An 18861-nucleotide genomic window follows, 5' to 3' on the forward strand; every position below is an offset into this window, starting at 1 on the left:
CCATTCCTAGTTATATACCCAAGAACACTGAATATATGTATCCACACAAAAATATACACACAAATGTTCAAAGTAGCATTATCCACAATAGCCCAAAGTGGAAGCATAATAACCCAAACAGAGGGGCCTGGCAGGCTACAGTCCACAGGGTTGCAAAGAGTTGGACACAACTGGGCAGCTAACACACGCAAATGTTCTAAATTTTATGGTGCAGGTAGTCGCTCACTGCTGTAAATATATGCTAATCACTGAATTTTAAGATTTAAATTGGTGAATTCTATAGTATGTGAATTATCTTAAACTGCTTTTAGAAAAAGAAGCATGTATTTGGCAGATGTTTTCTCAAAAACAAATGAAGTCAGCCTGTCACTCCAAAGAAAACGACTGATAGTGCTGCCAGGGATATAATACAAACTTTTAAGCAAAAATTAAAGTTTTTAAAACTTTTACCGGCCACTATGTGCTTCCCAGCTTCCCAGTCGTGGCTTTTCTAAGGAGATTAGTGGGGATATTAACAAATGTGTTTTTTGATATTTATGGAATGTGCAGAAGATCTGTGAAACTCAGTGAGCCAAGATTTTTCAAATGGCCAATGAATGATGATACAAAGCCACGTGCTGTACTTGGTTGGTCATATCCAACTCTTTGCAACCCCATGGACTGTAGCCCACCAGGCTCCTCTGTCCATGGGAATTCTCCAGGCAAGAATACTGGAGTGGGTTGCCATGCCCTCCTCCAGGGGATCTTCCCAGCCCAGGGATTGAACCCAGGTTTCCCTCATTGCAGGCAGATTCTTTACCATCTGAGCCACCAGGGAAGCCCCCAAAGTTAGGTATGCATAGGTAAAAGATACATTCAAAGTGAGAAAGAAGCCAATGAATTTAAAAGTAATAGAGTGCAATGTTTTGATAGAATATTAAAAGTTTATGAAAAGATATGGCTGCAATTAATCTTTAAGAAATTACCTCTTACTAAGTTTCGGTATAGTTTTAAAGATAAATTATCTGAAAATGAAATTCATGACTCCTTTTTTCATGTACTGCATGAGGCCAGATTTCTTTTATACTTCAACCAAAATAGCACATTTTAATGGGTTGACTGCAGACCAGATATGAGAATCTAATTGGCATCTGTATAATAAGATATACATTAAGAAGATTAACATTAAAAGAATCCAATTCTCATTAACATGTTTATTATTGGTAAATAGTTTTTTTTTCACTAAAGAATGTTATTTATGTTAATATGTTAATTGTTGTTGTTCAGTCTCTCAGTCGTGTCCAACTCTTGTGACCCCATGGACTATAGCACACCAGGCTTCCCTGTCAATCACCAACTCTCAGAGCTTGCTCAAACTCATGTCCATTGAGTCAGTGATGCCATCCAACCATCTCATCCTCTGTTGTCCCCTTCTCCTCCCGTGTTCAAGCTTTCCCAACATCAGAGTCTTTTCCAGTGAGTTGGCTTTTAGCATCAGGTGGCCAAAGTATTGGAACTTCAGTGTCAGGATCAGTCCTTCCAATGAATATTCAGGGTTGATTTCTTTTAGGATTGACTGGTTTGATCTCCTTGCTGTCCAAGGGACTCTCAAGAGTCTTCTCCAGCACCACAGTTTGAAAGCATCTATTCTTCAGCACTCAGTCTTCTTTACGGTCCATATGTTACTATGATGGATTTAATATTATTATTTTTAATGATTAATAAATATTTAAATTTTCGTCCATTTAATTTCCAGTGTGGTAACTAGTGATAGCTGTAACAAACATAAACAGATCTCCTTGAGATACTCAGTAATGTGTTAGAGGGAAAAGAGGCCCTGAAACTAAAGAGTTTGAGAACTGCTGCTCTAAAGCCTCCCTTCACTTTCTAGAGGGGAAGTTACACCAGGGGTTGCTCTGAGGGGCTTCATATGGAGGTAATGTGTGGATACACAGGTCAGAGAGTGGCATATCTGGAGAATGGAGTCCCCCAAAAGTTTTTAAGTCTAGTTTCTATATAAGTAATCCACATGCCTTCAGTGATAATGAAAATCAAGAGAAGAAAAAACTTTCTCTGTTGTTGCTGAGAGCTGAATGTGTGGTTATAAAAGCCCAGCCTAGACTATAACGATAGATGTATGATATATGAAGAGAGTACTTATGATGAAGCAAATAGAACAAAATATTTACAAATTTTTGAATCAAGATAAATAATATAGGGAGTTATTTGTACTAACATTGTGATATTTTGGCATGCTAGAAATTATTTCCAAATAAAGTTCAGTTCAGTTCAGTTCAGTTCAGTCGCTCAGTCATGTCCGACTCTTTGCGACCCCATGAACTTCAGCACGCCAGGCCTCTCTGTCCATCACCAACTCCCGGAGTCCACTCAAACCTGTGTCCATTGAGTCAGTGATGCCATCCAACCATCTCATCCTCTGTCATCCCCTTCTCCTCCTGCCCCCAATCCTACCCAGCATTAGGGTCTTTTCCAATGAGTCAACTCTTCGCATGAGGTGGCCAAAGTATTGGAGTTTCAGCTTCAACATCAGTCCTTCCAATGAACACCCAGGATTGATCTCCTTTAGGATGGATCGATTGGATCTCCTTGCAGTCCAAGGGACTCTCAAGAGTCTTCTCCAATACCACAGTTCAAAAGCATCAATTCTGCAGCGCTCAGCTTTCTTCACCATACAACTCTCACATTCATACATGACCACTGGAAAAACCATAGCCTTGACTAGATGGACTTTTGTTGGCAAAGTAATGTCTCTGCTTTTAAATATGCTATCTAGGTTGGCCATAACCTTCCTTCCAAGGAGTAAGCGTCTTTTAATTTCATGGCTGAAATCACCATCAGCAGTGATTTTGGAGCCCAAATAAAAGATTTAACAAATAAGATGCATGCATGCTAAATCACTTCAGTCATGTCCAACTCTGTGCAACCCTCTGGACTGTAGCCCACCAGGCTCCTCTGTCCATGGGATTCTTCAGGCAAGAATACTGAAATGGGTTTCCATGCCTTTCTCCGGGGGATCTTCCCAACCAAGGGAAAAAACCCCCTCTCATATCTCCTGCATTGGCAGGTGGATTCTTTACCACTAGTGCCACCTGGGAAGCCCCCAAAATAGGATACTCAGGGTTATATGGAGCCATTATAAACAGCCCAGTCAAAGTTGGAACTGTTCTTTAATAATTTATAGTGTTTATCTTAGTACAAACCATATAGAGAAGGTAGTTAAATGTACTGAGTGTCAATCATGTGCCAGAAACTATGCGAAGTGCTTTATTTGCTTAATGTAAATTGAATTCATATTTAACCATATTCTTGAGAAGTAGGAATTATCATTATTTTATATTTTATTTTGTAAATGAAGAAACTTAAGTAACTTGTGGGAGCCTGTAAAGTTTACGTGTCCCAGCTCGTGTTCGAACCCAGAAGGAGCTGACTGACACTCATAGATAAGAAAATTAATTATTTAGTGAGTAAACAGCAAACTAGGATTCAAAGCCAGATGATTTACATCTTCTTCTAAAGCATGTCAGTCACTGGTCACTTGCTAAGAGTAGGTTAGAAGTTAGTTCCAGTGATTTTGCAGATAAAAACAATTCTATTCCTTAGAAATATTTTTGAGTCAAGAATTTGGTCATTTAAACATAATCACCAATATTTTAGTAGAATTTTGTGTCTTTGAGGGAAATCTTTAAAATTCTCTACTGTAGAGTTTTGAAAGCATTTGATTTCAACTGTTGTGGAAAATCAGCCTAAATAACCCAAAGGTTAGTGGCCAAAAGCAGAGAACAAAGAATTCTCTCTAATGTGGAGAAGGACAGCTTTCCTTGAAATCTGTTCTCTTCCCTTTTTACCCACATATCTTTATAATTCCTTTGAAACCCAGGGCCAAAAAAAATAAGTCATTCAACCCTGGTGCTGCCAAGGGTGGGTCCTGGCATGGGAACACAGTGGAGGGCAAGAGGGCAGGAAACCACATGCTTCCCTCTGTGTGGGGCTGCTTTTACCAGAGAATAGCTTTCAGGATGACCTGCTGTTGGTCCTGCCCTGGGGCTACATTTTAAGTCTTCTCACTTGATACTTTGCCCCAAACTCTACCCTTAGTGATGGAGAAAAAGGTGAATGTAGATCAACAATTGTTCCCTCTGCTGTGAGAGAGAACAAGCTTCTTTCATCAGCCTTGGTCTTGGAGAATAAGGTATCTGCTAATCAAGTGCTTCTTTCAATAAGAGAAGATGGCCTTTTGTTTGTGGATCAACAGTAACTATGATGATCTGCCTGTGAAAATTCTGAACTCACACCTTTAGCATTTATGAATTAGCTAGAATTTGCTGTGTCCCTGTTATGTGCCTCGGCATGATGCTCATCAGTTACACAGTTAGTAGTTCAAGGACGTACTAAGGTGCTTCAGTTGTGTCCTACTTTTCGTGACCCCTATGGACTGTAGTCCACCAGGCTCCTCTGTTCATGGGATTATCTAGGCAAGAATATTGGAGTGGGTTGCCATTCCCTTCTCCAGGGGATCTTCCTGACCCAAGGATCAATCCTTGGGTCTCCTGAGGCTCCTGCATTGGAGGCAGATTCTTTACTGCTGAACCACCAGGGAAGCCCAGTAGTTCAAGTAACTGGGATTTAAATCCAATGCTACTGACTTTTGCTTAATGATTAATTTATATGTCTTTGTGAAAAGAGCCAGGAAGGATATAAAATTAAATCAGACATAGACAACAGTCTCAGGATGATTATAATACAATCAAGTAGCAGACTTAATGTATACACATATTAATAAATAGTTAAGATATGCAGTAAAATGTACTAAGTGTCATAGGAAAGCACTGGGATTTCATGAGCATGAGAGATATCAATGGATATGAATGAGATAAGATCTTATAAAGGATGAGGAAATTGAGCTATTTCAAATCAGATATAATTAAATAAATGAACAAAATTCTTTTTTAAAGAAACATAGGGAAAGTATGGCTCCTGGAAAACAGAAGATAGATTTGAGAAGAGCAAATATTTTACTTTGAATAAAATATTGATTGCACAAAAAGCAATGTTTGAAAACAGTTTATGGAATTTCTTGAATACTTATGATACTTTAATAGTACATTTTAGACCTGGCGTCTCAGCAGTAAAGAATCCGCCTGCAATGCAAGAGACATGGATTTGATCCCTGGGTCAGGAATTTCCCCTGGAGAAAGAAATGGCAACCCACTTCAGTCTTGCATGTGTAATCCCATGGACAGAGAAGCCTGGCGGGCTACACTCCTTGGGTCACATAGATTGGACATGACTTAGTGACTGAACCACCAACACAACACCACATTTTGGGCAGAACAAAGCTCCATAATGTTTTGAGTCGAAGAGGGACATGGTCAAGACTGTGCTTAAGAATGGAAATGTTCAGTGTAGATGCCACCAACATGTGTAGTTGCCTAAGTTTAAATTTAAATTAATCAAGATTAAATAAAATGAAAAATTCAGCTCCTCAGTTGCATTTGCCATATTTCAGATGCTCAATAATGTCCAACAGCTAGTAGCTTCTGTATACAGGACAGGAGCAATATAGGACATTTCTATCATCACAGAATGTTCTATTGAACAGAGCTGCTTTAAAAGATTAATCCAGTAGCTCTCTATAAATGGATTGGAAGGGACATGAAACCATAAACAGGAAGCTCATATGAACAATCAAGGTTAGAAGTCCTGAGTAGCTGTCACAGGGGATAAAATTTCATTTATAAAATGCACAATATTACCTTGTACTCTTCTGAGTTTTCTACAGATATTCATGATAAGAACTATTTTTATTGCATACTCCAGGGACACCACTTGGAATTTAGATTTCTTATATTCCTCTGGAGAAATTTTCTTTGGCACGCATGAGAAAAGAGAGAAGGTGAAATGACTCACCGGAATATGACTATCTGGAGATCCTCACTTCCATGTGGAAACGGGGGGAATTCAAGCAGATGGGCTTCCTGCGAATCAGCTCGGGTGGGGGTTTGTGGGTAACAACCATCTGGCTCCCAATTGGGCTTGAATTTCAAGGGAAGTCCAAAACCATCCAGTTGCTCTCTAAAGTTTGTTTATACTTGGAAAAACATCATCAGGAATTTACACTTTGGTTTTTTTTTTTCTATTTTTAGTCCTCAAATTTTTCTGTAATCATTACTGTCTAGAAAAGAAGACTTTCTCATTTTACATTTAGGGAAACTGAGGCCAAAATCAAGTGATTTGGCCAAGATCACACAGCTCGGTATTTGCAAAGCTAAGCAATAACAAGTGTTCCAGGTTCTTTCACCTGCACCATGGCATTTTCAGAGTAACTTACAACAATAAGCTCTAATTTCTTTTTCATATACTTATGAATTAGGGCAGTGGTTATGATTCTGTAATTTAACTTATGAGCCGAACACTGTCACATTTAATTATACGTTTAATAAATATTTTGTTGAGCATTTGTTTGACTCTGGAACATCAGGACCTAAATCTTGCCAACTGCCAAATGAGTCCAGAGGAAAAAAATGGTTTAAAGACCTGTGTTCTAGGCAAACATGACTACTTTTCCTCTGTCACTTTCTTAGAGTCTCTACAGTATGTGGCGGCCCTTATTTGCTTTCCTGTCCATCATCCTCCACTAGAGGATGTTCAGAACACAGTCCACATCATACTTGTCCCTGTTCTCCCGTGCTCATCCTGGTTCTCAGCACATAGTAGACGAGTTGATGAATAATGCATGAATGATATATGGGTAAAGAGGTAATTTGGAAACTCTGCTTATGTCTCCCCTTATTAATCTCACTTCTGACCTTTGGAAGTACACAGACTTGCCAGGGGCACAGAGGAAAATCAGGCTAGTCTGTCTCCTAGCACTCATCAGCAGGCAATTCAAAACTGCAGAGTGCAGCAGGGAGAGTATCTAACAGAACCCATTTTTTCACCCAGCAAAACAGTTTAACAAAGCAGTCTTTTGGTATTCCTGGATCCCTTTAATACAGAACTCATTTTTTGGGGGGGAGGGGATCCTTCTAATTGACTCTCTTTTTCTTGGGAATAAAAGCCAGCCTGCCAACAGCTGGCAATGGTGAGTCTGCCAGGCTCTGTGGGATCCTGGGGACTCCTGGGATCTGCCTCCCCTGCAGGGGAGGGAGGCTGGCTGTGTCCTCCCACAGCTGTATGGCTCTGATCCTCTTGTATCGGCCAGGATTGAAAGAGATGAGTCAGGAAGCATGACGTAGTCCTACCATTCCTCTCTGTGTCCCAAAACAGCAGGTAGAGACTTCAAGTTGAATCAAATGGTTTGAAATTTAAAATGTTTTCTAGGAACACCAAGATCTGAGTCAAAGGAGATAAATATCATGGCTGGATCCACACCAGGCATCAGGTGACAATGCCTAATTTCATGGCAACACTTCACTTTGTGCACCAGCAGGGCAAAGAGTTCATTCACATTGCGGATTCTCTCGTGACCCAAAGAACAGTGATCCAGATACTCAGAGACAATGTTATCCTTTGTTTTAGGCACTGTCGTCACATCACCTCCCACCCGCTCCCTCCCTCCCTCCAACATAATAAGACTTCTGGTGACAACTCAGTAATTAGATGCACAAACTGTCAAACACTAGAACTCCCCAAGCTCTTTTTGAACTTTGTGTCTTGTTATTATTGTTGTTCATGTTACAATAAGGAATTTGGGATGCAGTCTTTATGTTTTTTACAAGACAGCCCTTTTGTGGCAATCAATGTTATATAAAGCTTGTTCTAAAAATGATCTTTCTCATCATATTCCCATCAGATGACATTAAACAGTTCATATCACAGAGAACGTACTCTTTATGAATGAGAGCATTTCTCAAATACCTCATTAAAAACATATCTACCCATCCCAAAGCAATCAAATTTTGCACCACTGCCTTAAAACTACCATTTTGTTCCAGTGAGAGTATATTCTTTATTTGTATTCCTGCATTCTAGGCAGTTCTGAATCCCACATGACCAACATCCATGTTAATACACTTCAGTGCAGACTGTGACATGCGCCATCACCAAAGGCAGGAAGGAAGCTCTTGTTAGAAGTGGTGTGAATTGACTAGTTTAAGCTCCATGCCTGTAACACAATTCATTGTCTACTGCATAAATATGTAGAAAGTCCATAATTTTTTAAATCTTTATGTTTTCTGCAAAGAGCAGTGCTACACAATGGTGAAAGTGTATTCTGAGAGGAAAGGAATTCCGAAACATATGTGAATATGGGGACAGAGTCATACACATAATAATTTGTTTTATTTCAAATATGAGTCCAAAGTCATACTTTGTTTTGGCCACCTTGAGATGAATTTTATGCACAAAAACTCTGATTGACTTTTAGTGAATTTTGTGGACAGTCAGTTTTGCTATTATATATGGATATAGACATAGATCCCTGAGAATCACTCTGCTGGGCAAAAATCTCACAATAAAAATTAAAAAAAGCAGAGCTTATGGGGACAATGGGTTAGGGGCACAATGCTAGCAAACTTCATCAGTGACACATATACAAAAAAATAGGAGTCTGGTAAAAGTGGTAACAGTTTTATATATGTTCAATGGTTCAGAAATTCACAAGGAGCATAAAAACTATTACGACGCTTCACTTTGAAAGTGATCTAAAGCTGTTTGTGAGCATTGGAGGGGACCAACTTGTAAACCTTGTGAAGTGGTATAAGAAAAGTGAAAGTGAAAATGCAAGTCGCTCAATGGTATCCAACTCCAGGCCAGAATACTGGAGTGGGTAGCCTTTCCGTTCTCCAGGGGATTTTCCCAACCCAGGGATGGAACCCAGGTCTCCTGCATTTCAGGTGGATTCTTTACCAGCTGAGCCACAGTTCAGTTCAGTTCAGTCGCTCAGTCGTGTCCGACTCTTTGTGACCCCATGAACCGCAGCACACCAGGCCTTCCTGTCCATCACCAACTCCCTGAGTCTACCCAAACCCATGTCCATCTAGTCAGTGATGCCATCCAGCCATTTCATCCTCTGTCGTCCCCTTCTCCTTCTGCCTTCAATCTTTCCCAGCATTAGGGTCTTTTCAAATGAGTCAGCTCTTCGCATGAGGTGGCCAAAGTATTGGAGTTTCAGCTTCTACATCAGTCCTTCCAATGAACACCCAGGACTGATCTCCTTTAGGATGGACTGGTTGAATCTCCTTGCAGTCCAAGGGACTCTCAAGAGTCTTCTCCAATACCACAGTTCAAAAGCATCAGTTCTTCGGTGTCCAGCTGTCTTTATAGTCCAACTCTCACATCCATACATGACCACTGGAAAAACCATAGCTTTGGCTAGACGGATCTTTGCTGGCAAAGTAACGTCTCTGCTTTTTAATATGCTGTCTAGGTTGGTCATAACTTTCCTTCCAAGGAGTAAGCGTCTTTTAATTTCATGGCTGCAGTCACCATCTGCAGTGATCTTGGAGCCCAGAAAAATAAAGTCAGCCACTGTTTCCACTGTTTCCCCATCTATCTGCCATGAAGTGATGGGACCAGATGCCATAATCTTAGTTTTCTGAATGTTGAGCTTTAAGCCAACATTTTCACTCTCCTCTTTCACTTTCATCAAGAGGCTCTTTAGTTCTTCTTCACTTTCTGCCATAAGAGTCGTGTCATCTGCATATCTGAGGTTATTGATATTTCTCCCGGCAATCTTGATTCCAGCTTGTGCTTACTCCAGCTCAGTGTTTCTCATGATGTACTCTGCATATAAGTTAAATAAGCAGGGTGACAATATACAGCCTTGATATACTCCTTTTCCTATTTGGAACCAGTCTGTAGTTCCATGTCCAGTTCCAACTGCTGCTTCCTGACCTGCATACAGGTTTCTCAAGAGGCAAGTCAGGTGGTCTGGTATTCCCACCTCTTGAAGAATTTTCCACAGTTTATTGTGATCCACACAGTCAAAGGCTTTGGCATAGTCAATAAAGAAGAAATAGATGTTTTTCTGGTACTCTCTTGCTTTTTCGATGATCCAGCGGATGTTGGCAATTTGATCTCTGGTTTCTCTGCCTTTTCTAAAACTGGCTTGAACATCTGGAAGTTCACGGTTCACATATTGCTGAAGCCTGGCTTGGAGAATTTTAAGCATTACTTTATTAGCGTGTGAGATGAGTGCAATCGTGTGGTAGTTTGAACATTCTTTGGCATTGCCTTTCTTTGGGATTGGAATGAAAACTGATCTTTTCCAGCTGCCCCTTACCTTGGACATGCGGTAGCTCCTCCCAGCCACCGCCCCTGCTGAGCCTCAAGGGAAGCCCAAGAACTCTGGAGTGGGTAGCCTATCCCTTCTCCAAGGGATCTTCCCAACCCAGGAATCAAACCAGGGTCTCCTCCATTGCAGGTGGATTCTTAACCAACTGAGCTATTAGGGAATGTTTCCTGAAGTTGGAAAACTGTAGCACTAGATGTGGATGGGCAGGTCTCAGAGTTCAGAGAGAACAGAGAAGACTGCTAGGTAGTTGATGTGTGTTTTCTTATTTTATTGCATTGAATAAAACCCCCACTACAATGCTAAATGGGCTTCCCAGGAGGCGCTAGTGGTAAAGACTTTACCTGCCAATGCAGGAGACGCAAGAGACAGGGGTTAGATTCGCTGGAGCTAGAAATGGCAACTCACTCCAGTATTCTTGCCTGGAAGAGTCAATGGACAGAGGAGCCTGGTGGGCAACAGTCTATGGGGTCACAAAGAGTTAGACATGACTGAGCATGGGTGGTCACACACCCACACACAGACAGTGCTAAATAAAAACAGGTTTACTTTTTCACTCGGATCTTAAGAGGAACTTTTTCAAGATCTTACCATTGAGTATAACATTTGCTGTAGGTATTTTCTTGATCAGATTAAGGAAGTTCCCTTCTACAACTCATTAACTAAAAGTTTTACCAAAAACAGATATTGAGTCAAAAGCCAGATATGCATCTATTGAGAAAGCCATATATTTTTCCCCTTTTCTCTTTTGATAATGTGAATTACATTCATTTTGAAATGTGAAGTCAGCCTTTCACAGGTATAGTAAACTCCACTCTGTTGTATTGTACTTTCCCTTTTGAACATCACTTGATTTAACTTAAATGTTTTGTTAATGAATTTTACATCTGTTTATGTAAAGGAGATTGTTCTCTAATTTTCCTTTTTCATAATGTCTTTGTCAGGTTTTGGATTATGCTGATAACACTTAAAAAACAGTTTCCTCCAGTTTTATAATCTGGGAGAGACTGCATAAACTGGGTGACTGGGTGCTAATTTCCTCTTTAAATATTGGAAACATTTCAAGTACTTTCTTTGTGGGAAGGTTTTGGCAACGGATTTCAAATTTCTAGTAATGGTAATCTATGTTTTCCTTTATTTTTGTAAAGGAAATCCCTGGTAGCTCAGCTGGTAAACAATTCGCCTGCAATGCAGGAGACACAGGTTCAATTCCTGGGTCAGGCAGATTGGCTGGAGAAGGGATAGGCTACCCACTCCAGTATTCTGGCCTAGAGAATATCATGGACTGTAGAGCCGATGGGGGTCACAAAGAGTCGGACATGACTGAGTGACTTTCACTTATTTTTGTTAAACATTCTCCTAGAGTTTTGGTAATTTTATTAATAGTTTTTTAAAAAAATATTGGCTTAGTTGATTTTCTCATCTATTCCATGTTTCTGCTCTTTATTTTTCTTCTCTTTTGCAGAGGACTGATATGTTGTTATTTTTCCCGCTTCTTGAGATTAAATTTTATATTAATTTTTAATCTTTTAAATATGTATGTTTACAAGTATACATATCCTTATAAATACTGATTTTACTATGCTTTAATTGCAAACTATATGCTTAAATATGTTGAATCTTCATTATGATTCAGTTCAAACTAATTGTCATTGACTTCTTAATTATTAATATATGAGATATTTTATTTAATTTCCAGACAGTGAGGCTTTTCTTGTTATTGTATTATTGACCTCAACATTAATTGTATTGTGATATAAGCTATTCCAATCTTTTTAAATTTCTGGAGATTCTTTATGGCCGATTAGGTAGTTGATTTGGTAAGTATTTCATGTGAACTTAAATTCTGTCACTGATGATTGCAAAAGTTTGTGGTTCCTCAAGATTCCAATTTGTAACTCCAGACACACACAATACAAATGGTCTTCCTACTTCTCTGCAGTAGAGACTCTGCACAGGGGCCCACCCTGACCCTCAGCTCAAAACAGAACTGGCAATTCCTCCACAAGAAAAAAATATCCAGTGATCCAAAGCTGCAATACTTTGGCCACCTGATGCAAAGAGCTGACTCACTGGAAAAGACTCTGATGCTGGGAAAGATTGAACGCAAGAGGAAAAAGTGGAGGTGACAGAAGATGAGATGGTTGGATGGCTTCACTGACTCAGTGGACATGAGCTTTGGCAAACTCCAGGAGATAGTGAAGGACAGGGAAGCTTGGCATGCTGCAGTTAGTGGGGTCGCAAAGAGTCGGACATGACAGCGACTGAACAACAACAGCGAAAGCTCATTTGTATATAGTTTCCCTCTCTATAATTTTATTTCACCTAGTCCTTGTTGATTCCCTATGTTTCTGAAAGCTTTCAACACTACAGTTTTTGCAACTTATCCATCTTCTTCACATTGCTACAGTGGGAGTATTTGCTTACTATAACCTACTATATTAGGTTAGAACAGAAAATCACCTAGAACAGAAAATCAAGACTCAAAAAACTTATTAAAAACGTAAACACTTTTTTTAAAGAATCAATCTGAGAAATGTTTGTAATTCAAGGAATAGAGCTGTTGGAGCATTAATTTAGTTTGACAAACATTTATTGATTTTCTGCTGGTCGCAAACACCATATCATGTGCTGTGGAATTAACAATGAGTTAGATAGTCCTGGTACCAAATGGAGTTATAGTTTACAGAGAAGTCAGATACGGAAACAGATCCATTGCACTGCAATGTAGCACATGTTATAATAGGGAGACAAGACTATCTCCTAAAACTCAGAGGGAGCAAAGACTCCTTGCCCACAGGACTCAACTGAGAGTTCACAAATAAAGTTACACTTAATACTGAAGCCTGAGCAGAATTTGTCAGGCACAAAAGGAGGAATGATGTTCTGGGCAAAGGGACAGCATTTGCAGACATTTAGTCTCATGAAAGGATATAGAATATTTATTGAAGAATGAGGCATAAATACACCAGAATAGAGTCACATGAGTGGGTCTATAGTGTTGAGAGGCATGTGTGAAAATAAGGTCAGTGAAGTCATTTCAGGCCACATGAGGAGGTGTATTGAGTGCCAAACCAGAGGCTTTAATGTATTTCCTGAAGGCCTTCCAGAGCTAATAGAAACATTCAAATAAAAGGAAACAAATAATTAGATAAGTTGTTCAAGAAATAGATTCTGACAGAGTGAAGAGAGCAGAATCAAAAGCAAAAGAAGTAGGTTTACAGAGAAAGCAATATGAAAGTTTTCTAGAATGCTATTTATAGACTAGTTATGGATACACTAAATCATGAAAATGACTAATAAGGTCACTCTAAAATTTATTAATAGAGGCTACAATAGTCAACACACAAAACTTACCTTGTTCTCTTTTCATTAATGTGTGATTTGATGCCACTAAATGAATAGGTTTCCCTCCAAAGGGAGTTTGTTTTTACAGTGTGACTCTGATTTTCTCCGAGGTTCTGAGAGACATCTGAAATGCATCCTTTTAGACCTTTGTTTTATATGCAATGTTTTTTAGTATCCTTTTACCTTATTTAGGCAAAATTCTTTCACTTACCCTTTAGATATAAGAGATAGTGAGAGAGCGAGAGAGAAAGACAGAGAAGGAGATTAGTACGGAGACAGAAACAAATGAGAGGATCATGATGTAACACAGTGAAGCCTCATTTCTTGTAACTAGCTCTGTCACTTATCCTATCCTTTCATCTTATACATTAGAAATGTCTTGCCAGCAAGAAGACCTGAGTAGACATTTCTCCAAAGAGGACATACAGATGACCAACAGGAACATGAAAAAATGCTCAACACTGCTAATCATCAGAGAAATGCAAATCAAAACTACAATGAGGTATCACCTTACACCTGTCAGAATGGTCACCATCAAAAAGTCTACAAATAATAAATGTCAGAGAGGGTGCAAACAAAAGGGAATCTTCCTAATCTTTGGTGGGAATGTAGATTGATGCAGCCACAATGGAAAACAGTATGGAGGTTCCCTTAAAAACTAAAAATAGAATTACCATATGATCTCGGAATCCTACTCCTAGGCATATATCCAGAAAAGATGAAAACTCTAATTCAAAAGGATACATGCTCTCCAACATTTATAGCAAGCCTATTTACAATATTCAACTCAAATACCCATCAATATATGTATATATTTGCTGTTTTTGTTGTTCAGTCACTGAATTGTGTCTGATTCTTTTGCGATTCCATGGACTGTAGCCCCACTTGACTCCTCTGTCCATGGGATTTCCCAGGCAAGAATACTGGTGCATGTTAAGTCTCTTCAATCATGTCCAACTCTTTGTGACCCTGTGGACTGTAGCCCACCCACCATGCTCCTCTGTACATGGGATTATTCAGGCAAGAATACTGAAGTGGGTTGCCATTTCCTTCTCCAGGGGATCTTCCCAATCCAGGGACCAAATCCACAGGTCTTCTGCATTGACAGGCAGATCACTTACCACTGAGTCACCTGGAAGCTGATGGAATATTACTGAGACATAACAAAGAATGAAATGTTACCATTTGCAGCAGCACTGATGGTCCTAGAGAACATCATACTAAGTGAAGGAAGTAAGAAAGAGAAAAATAAACATTATATCACTTGTATGTGGAATCCAAAAAATAATACAAGTGAACCTCTCCATGAAACAGAAACAGACTCACAGATGCAGAAAACAAACTTAGGCTTACCAGAAGGGAAAGAGAATGGGGACAGAGATAAATTAGGAGTATGAGATTTACAGATATAAACTACTATACGTAATATCAATAAGCAATAAGGATTTGCTGTATAACACAGGGAACAATATTCAATATCTTGTAATAACCTATAATGGAAAATAATCTTATATATATATATAATTCAAGAACTTTGCTGTATACCTAAAACTGACACAATACTGTAAATCACGTGTATTTCAATTTTAAAAATATCTTGCCAGCAAAGCTCCTGTAAGAAAGCTCCATCTTTGACAGAATTGGAATAACATCTACCCCCTAACTTTGAAGTTCTATTCAATGCAAAATCTTAGTACACAAAAGGAATAAGTAGAGATCTTTGCCTGAAGCTTAGATTCCTTGTTATTTCATTTACAGTTTTTTCATGTAGAACAATGTTTAAGCTAAGTAATTGCCTAAAAAGAGGTACCTTTTTGTGACTGAAAGAGTTTGGATGAATTGAGAATATATATGAATGGAGACTCTTTAGAGGCTCCAGTTACATCTGACAAATTCTCCTTTTCTTTGCTACAAACCTGTTATCACATCCCACACTGTGCTTTGACTGCCTCTTCCTATGAAGTCAACACTTGGATAGTACCTAGCTTAGAATCATTAGAAAATAATAATTCAAGTTATTATGGTAACATAATTTGCAACCCCCTTGAACATTCACTACCCATCCTGGATGCTGTCCCCATTTTACTGAAGAGAAAATTAAAGTCTTAAAATGTCAAATCACTCACCCAATGCCACACAAGACACAAACAGGGTTGGAAGAAAGAACTTCTGGTTCTAAATCTGTTCTTGTCACATACTGCTTCTCCTGTCATCTCTCTTAGCCATATCCCTAGTATTCAACCAACCTGAAGACCAAACACCAAAATGTTTCCTAATTTGTATAGATTGAATGCTTCCTGTATGATTTCAGTCCTCTCACAAAGAGAAGGAATCATAAGCTGACTTTGTGGAAATTTATATTCGGCAGGTGTTGAATGTTGTAAATAGCATTACTATTTCACATCTTCTAATCTCTGAATCAAACTCATATAAATGCATGTCATTTCTTTTGTACTTGAGCCCTGAGGTGATTTTTATTATGAAAAGTGCAATTTTGAAAATCTAATAAACTGCCATCTATCTGAAGGGCAGCATTTTGCTGACACAGGTAATATCTGGAATTGTGACACCAGGTTATGAAGGCCATATGACAGCAAGCACTTGCTAATACAATAAAAACATTTCCGAGTTTTTCTTTCCAAAAGCTTTAGTATTTGTTTGTCTGTTTTATGACCCTGAAGTTTACTTGTTTGCCCTCATTTCAGAATGAACCATATTCTCCTGGCCTATCCTGATGTAGGTTTGGCTATATATTCTAAGCCAATTTCTAATTATCGTTCTCCTCTCAGACAGAAACATATGTAATCCATAAATTAAATTGTTAAATGTTCTCAAGACTTCCCATTTGCTGTGATCATCTTGTTCGCTAATATATAAGAAAAATGGACTTAAATCCTGACCACATATATGATGGAAAACCAGCAGTATACACAATATAACCAAAGAGTCATGATTATCTATATTTGTGGCTTTTGTTTAATCGCTAAGTCATGTCCGATCCTTTTGCAACCCTGTGGGCTGTAGCCTGCCAGGCTCCTCTGTCTGTGGAATTTTCCAGGCAAGAATACTGGAGTAGGTTGCCATTTCCTCCTCCAGGGTATTTTCTGGACCCAAGGATTGAACCCACATCACCTACATTGGCAGGCAAGTCTTAACCACTGAGACATCAGGGAAGCCCACTTATCTATATTATCAATTATCAGTTCTCAGTCTCTATGACTAATCCACATGTAACAAGCTTTTCTGAGTTTCTGGGATACTGTAGAGGTTTATACTCCAAAAACATTATAGCGAAGAATTTTGTTATATTATTTCAGGCATACAGTATATTGATTTGATATCTGTATATATTACAAGATGACCTCCACAGTAAGTCTAGTTAATATCCATCACTATTTTTGTTGTTTTCAGTCCCTAAGTCATATCCAATTCTTTGTGACCCCGTGGACTGCAACAAGCCAGACTTTGCTAACCTTCACCATCTCCTGGAGTTTGCTCAAACTCATGTTCATTGAGTCAGTGATGCCATCCAGCCATCTCATCCTCTGTCACCCCATTCTCCTGTTGCCTTCAATCTTTCCCAGCATCAGGGTCCTTTCCAAAGAGTCAGCTCTTTGCATCAGGTGGCCAAAATATTGGAGCTTCAGCTTCAACATCAGTTCTTCCAAAGAATATTCAGAGTTAATTTCCTTTAGGATTGACTGGTTTGATCTTGCTGTCCAAGGGACTCTCAAGACATAACCACAAGTTTTTAAGGCTGGTTTATTTGGAGTCCCCAGTGGTGAAGCAGAATCAATAAAAATCAATCAACTTGAATATAAAATGAAACAAAGGTGAGCATACCTGAGGAATAAAAACAATCAGCCAGTGTGCAGAAAATTTTATAACCATTTCATTATGAGAATTTTTAAGCACTGAAGAGTGGTTAGAACATTGATCTTCATCTAAAGAAATTAATAGTTGGCATCTTTCATTGAAACACAAATATACACATGCTGAAACAGCTAGATTTTCCCTTATCATGACATAATCCTAAAATAAAAAGAAAAAAAACTGAAGCTGCAATAATGTCATCTGGATGTTTAAGAAGTTTCTTAATAATGTTTATTCAGTCACACTCACCTACTTAGTCCCATTATATGACTAATCATAGTTACCTACAAGCTGAGAAGCCAGTGTTAATTTCTAGCCTCAAAACAGAAGGAAATAAATAAACCTACTTTTGGCAAGTAAGAGAATTTAGTCTGTTTAGAGCCACAGAAAACTGAATTAATTCACAGACTTTTGTTACTCAGGTAGATGATTATCTCACAGATATGAAATCTGCCCTATAGACATATGGGATACCCATTCTTAATTTTAATTATATATTAAGGTTGCCAGATTTAAATTTGAACTTCATGAGCAACACATATTTTGGTAGTACAAGTTAGTATTAGTGTATTCCATACTGTGGAATTCAAGATTATGTATTCTTTGTAAGTATCCTGGGTGATTCTTTGGAACTTCAGCATCTGAGAACAAACATACTTTATATTAGATCTTGTGCTCAGCTCTGAGTATGCAGAAATAATCTAAGTCTCTTCCCTGGAGCTTCTCATTGACAAGCACTGGGTGTAGGAAAATACAAAAATAATTGCCTGATATTCTTTCCTCCTTTTATTGCCCTGTAAAATAGCACTAATTTTCAATTTCATCAGTTTTACAATCTGACTTTCTCAGGATGGTATTGTTAGCCTATGATCTTGCTCAAATTTTACAATACAATTGATGCTTTTTAAATACTCAGAGTTTCAGAGTGCCAAGCAGTTAGCAATGAAGCTTCTATTTCTTTGTTGTTTTCAAAACATCCTAGTTGCTCTGTCCTACTTTCTCTAAGTTGGTTATTATTAAAGATGAAAATGTCCCCAAGAAAGGAACATGCTCAAAGTGTTCTTAACAAGAGATTTTGAAATATCTGACCTGTCAGAAACAAGGATCTCAAAGGGTGACAGTTAAGTTCACCCAATTCCCACACCACTGCTGTGCCTCAGAATTCAGTACTACAGCTTTTAGACTATAAGCAATCAACACTGTATGTAAGATATAAGAAACTTCTTTCTGCTGATTTGGAAGTCATTCTCTGCTTTAAAAATATTCATGTCCTTGTTAGGAATGTAAGCATAAAAGACAGGATTTGTAACTACTATTAATTCCCCAGATTTTCAACCCCCTTTACCCTAGTGTACTTTTCCATAGCACCTATTAGCTTGTAACATACCATAAAATTTACTTGTCAATTA

At 38.6% G+C, this 18861-nt stretch overlaps 1 long non-coding RNA gene across 1 annotated transcript in view; it reads right to left on the bottom strand.

Annotated features, from left to right (window-relative positions):
* Positions 1–18861, bottom strand: part of LOC145523589 (uncharacterized) — a 116903-nt gene that overhangs the window by 44259 nt on the left and 53783 nt on the right. Inside the window, exon 5 of the long non-coding RNA XR_014066734.1 lies at positions 5908–6088. This is a non-coding gene — a long non-coding RNA (uncharacterized LOC145523589). The remainder of the gene's footprint in view (positions 1–5907; positions 6089–18861) is intronic.

This window comes from Giraffa tippelskirchi, chromosome 10, assembly GCF_054371585.1.
Source record: "Giraffa tippelskirchi isolate mGirTip1 chromosome 10, T2T-mGirTip1v1.2.pri, whole genome shotgun sequence".
Classification (NCBI taxonomy): domain Eukaryota; kingdom Metazoa; phylum Chordata; class Mammalia; order Artiodactyla; family Giraffidae; genus Giraffa; species Giraffa tippelskirchi.